The sequence below is a fragment of the Bison bison genome, unplaced genomic scaffold (genome assembly GCF_000754665.1).
Source record: "Bison bison bison isolate TAMUID 2011002044 unplaced genomic scaffold, Bison_UMD1.0 scf7180017834257, whole genome shotgun sequence".
NCBI classification, from domain to species: Eukaryota; Metazoa; Chordata; class Mammalia; order Artiodactyla; family Bovidae; genus Bison; species Bison bison.
The window spans coordinates 8,005-12,642 of record NW_011472628.1 but is presented as its reverse complement, the minus strand read 5'-3'; the positions used below and the strand labels follow the sequence as shown (position 1 = coordinate 12,642).

At 33.4% G+C, this 4,638-nt stretch overlaps 1 protein-coding gene across 1 annotated transcript in view; it reads right to left on the bottom strand.

Annotated features, from left to right (window-relative positions):
- The window catches only part of KDM6A (lysine (K)-specific demethylase 6A), a gene marked incomplete at its 5' end in the record, with an annotated part of 45,455 nt that overhangs the window by 33,647 nt on the left and 7,170 nt on the right, over nucleotides 1-4,638 (bottom strand). The gene's annotated exons all lie outside the window — the stretch shown is intronic.

Below are 4,638 nucleotides of genomic sequence, written 5' to 3'. Positions count from 1 at the left end.
CTTAACTAAATTACTGGGTAGTTGAACAAATCCATAAGATTTGGATCCACCAGGAAAAAAACTGAGAACAATTACTCATTTTAGTAAATACTTCAGTAAATATAGGAATCAAGCTATCTCCCATTGAAGAAAAATAATAGAAAAGATACTGTGTGCTCAGTCGCATCCAACTCTTTACAACCCCATGGACTACACAGCCTGCCATAACCCGCTGTCCATGGAATTTTCCAGGCAAGAACACTGAAGTGGGTTGCCATTTCCTACTCCAGGGGATCTTCCCGACCCAAGGATCGAACCCACGTCTCTTGCTTTTTCTGCATTGGCAGGCAGATTCTTTACCACTGAACCACCTGGGAAGCCAGAAGAAATACTATAATACATGAATTATTGATGATATTCCTTATACTGTTGGTCTTTTCCAATTTTTCTTTACTTAAAGAACAAACACAAACCCCAATTTCCTCACCATCTTCCATCATCAGATGCTTTCCATTAAATGTTAAACAATAACTTGACCAAAAAAGGTCTAGATAATTAGTAAAAATCTCTCTGCCTATGTCTCATCTCAGTAACCATAACAAGAATATCTTTGTGACAATTCTCAAACCTGAAAAGATCTTTTCTCAAATGTTGGAAAGAATTTTCTGTGAAACTCCTTGACAAAATTCAGCAAGACTCCAACCTACTATATTTTATGGCAAATGACACCATTTTAAAAAATGAAGCATATAGTTCCTACCCATTCTATTATAATAGTTATTACTTACTAATATTTGGTGTTTCTTTTTCTTTAATGATGGTATGTTAAATTATAAATTAAAATATGGTAAAATTATGCCCAAACTGCAATTCTTTTAGTATAAGAAGAAAAAGAAAGGTATTTTCTATTTCTCTAAGTTTCTACCCAATTTAGAAAATCAGCAAGATATAATTTTGAGCTTTCAAATCATTCCAGATTAACTAATTTACCTCACTCAATTACTGCATGTTAAAAACTAATCATTACATTAAAATATCAAATATTCTTAACATATTAAAATTTCAGATGAATTTGAAAATCGTAATTATGATAGTTTAAAAACTTAGTAATTTTACTTACTGAAGAAGGAACTAGCAATTTTTCATCATAAACAATAAAGGTTGAAATAAAATTGATTTTTTCTTATTTTGCTATGTTTTTCTAGCAGTAGAATTTTGTAGCTTTTGTAGCACTGGAAAAACCTTACAAACCAGTCTGTTCTCGTTGGCACTAATGAAAACTAAGGCTTGAAATTTCGCTGAGATGTTACACTATAGCCTCATGGATGACGCTTTTTTAAATTTTTTCAACTACAACTCTAAGTAAAAACAAGAGTTCAATATAGGTATCAAAATTGACTCTTTTAAAAAAGTATGTGAAATAGTCATTAAAGTGAAATTCTAAGTTCAACTAACATTTAAGGTTAGAGGTAAAATAAATGAATATTCAACTCATTACCAGTTTTCAATAATTCTCCACAGTGTATCTGTACATTTAAAGACAGACATGATATTTAATATCTTCAATTTAGGTATAAAACTGGTACTAATTCATAAACTCCACGGCAGTAGAAATTGCTTGGCTGGGACTACTAAAGAAACAATTCAAATATTATCATTAAACCAATGCCAAGATAAAATATTCACTTACAATTGCCACATAAATAAGTTTTCATGCTAAATCATGTATCAAACACTGTTCGGAATTTAAACAAAATTTCACTCCAAACACATAACATTTGTTTGCCAGAGGAGGAGATGGATGTACTGTATAGTACATAATTAATATTTTGAGGAATTAGACCAAGTGTTTTAAGGATATGGATCAAGTACTAAATCTGTACCATAAAATAATATCTCATGCTAATTAAACATGACACAAAAATTTAAGCTTCTAAAACAGTTTGGACATTGAGAAATGAGGCAAGAATAAAGGGTTTGATTAGTCAGCAGAATTCTGCTTCTATCATTTGCACAGTTCTATAACAAAAGTTAGAAAAAAGCAAATGGGAAAGTAAATAAAAGATGTAGCCTTTAAGAGAAAAAAAGTGAGGCACGACTAAGAGCTGAAACTGACTCAGCCATTGGATGCTGCAATTTCAACTGTAAACCAAAAAAGAGGCAAAAGTATTGTAACTGCCTTCTGATGATGTACAGCACTGACTAGTAAGATGAACTCAACAAGAGTCAGATTAAAAATATCGAACACTTTAAAAACTAACCACATATGTGAAAATAAGAGGGTAGTTAGAATGCACTATGTGATCAAACTGTAGTTAGTAGTTTCTAACTATATTTCAAACACTGACTCCCTGCCTAGTGAGGACAAGTCTGAAACAAACAGCAATTTCCCTTAAGGAACTGTTATAGGTAGCTTCTATATAGTGACTATAACCTTTGTCCACTGAAAACACTAAACAACAGAGATGTGGTTAACAGGAACAGACTTGTATCTTTTGAACATGTATGTGGCCAACACTGTTCATAATACTTCAAGCCAAATAATGTATTTACTATAACAATCCAAATATATATATATATGTTTAATAATCCAAAGTGGAGAAAGGCATTAAAGTTAAAGAAGCAGGTGCTGGAAAGGATTTAGACATTATCCCATTTTAAATCCTTTTCTCCCATTTTGAAACTCTTTTCCTGAGCAATGTAGATTACGCTATTTAGTCATTGCCCAATTATTTTATGGGCTTCCCTGATGGCTCAGACGGTAGAGTATCTGCCTGCAATGCGGGAGATCCAGGTTCAACCCCTGGGTCAGGAAGATCTCCTGGAGAAGGGAATAGCTACTCACTCTAGTATTCTTGCTTGGAGAATCCCATGGAAAGAGGAACCTGGCAGGCTTAAATCTAGGCTTAAATTTACTTTCAAATTTACTCTCATCATTTGGTAGAGAAATGAACAGTGCTCTGTAGATAAACTGGCCTATACTTTTAATTATCTTTGGTTATGAAGTTCCTAGACCATAAACATCAAGTCTCTTCCATCTATGTCACCTTCCTCTTCTAAGTTCTGGACCCCTGCTCAGCTCAGGATACCATCAACAGAACAGAAATGGCAAACAATATGACTACCATTTGCCATCCTAACTTTTCTCTAAGCCTCAGAAGATTTTTATCTCCAATTTATCAGAGCATTTTTTTCTTGCCTCTTCATTAGATAAACTGAGGCCCAGATTTACTGAAATAACCCAAGCAACCCCAGAGGTCTATATTGTTTTGATGTATCTAGCTACTTAACAATATATATGTGTACACACACACAAATCAAGTCTCTGTAATAAGGCAAATTGTCATTAAGAGTTAAAAAATAAAACTAAATCTCTATAAAAAAATGTACTTTAAAATTCTGAAATGAATTTATATATATATATATATATATATATACACACACACACACACACACCTCAAAACTGAGAGAAAAAGGTATAATCTTTAGTATTATACTTTTATAATCACAAATCACACCTAGTTACCCACAGCCTAAGACTTTATTAATGAAAACTTAAGGTAACTGCTATTGTATACTGTTAGTAACTTGTGCCGCCATGGAACTCTGACAATATTCCTCTCCAGAATACCATTAGGTCCCATACAGTCCATAATGTCAGTTTTGGACCTCTATATTTCCCCCCACTTTCTAGCAACTATCCTGAAGACTAGAGAGAGTGGAAAAGGGAGCAAGACCCTGATCCAGCACAGTGGTAGCAGCACTATCTAGGAAACGGGACAGAGGCCCCAGCAGCTGAGTGCAGAGCAAGTAGAGGGCAGTACAAACTGGCAGCAAGCCAAGGCACTGCATCTAGGGAAAGACCAGTATTGCACTTGATATGGATACTAAAACACATCTATTGTTTTTAGGCCCAGAGTTGAGTGAATGACTGACATTAAAATCTTATTTTCTAAAGAATCATAATTTAGAAATCCAGGAATCTCACATATACTTTAGAAGAAATTAGTCTGATTTAGAGATCATCCAGTGTGGTTTTAAGTCACTGAACATGCAGAAAATCTTATAGGGCAGATAAAATTAATTACAGAAGTTATCATGTTGTAGGCCACCGAGAAAAATGCTGCTAGCAATGTGGACCCAATAGGGAATACAATTTTCTAATAAAACATGAAAAAGATGTAATTTGTGCTTTAGTCTATGCCACAGAAAATAATGAAGAGCAATGGAATATGACACATAATCAGAAGGTATTTTAAACATACAAACTCAAATAGTTCTCAAAGAAAAAGAACCATAAGGTATTGACAGTACTGTACTAAAGTTTCAGTATCACTTCCATAGTACTTTCTAATAAAATACTCTGAATACTAGAAAGGACAACCACACAATGACTGCATTTACAGAGATGGTGAGAACTATTTTGAACTTTAAAAAGCATTTTAAAAGGTATGTTAAATAGTCAATGTAGACAACTAGAACCAATGTGTATATTTTCTATACTTTTAAAAGTGCAATCTATGAAGATAACAAAAAAGCTCTTTTTAAAATCCACTATAACAGTAGAGTTCAAACACAAAATTTAATATACTAGAAAATGCTTCAGAGTTCTTTCTTGTGTTTGTTTCAGGTATGTTAACTGCTGCTGCTATACTGTGC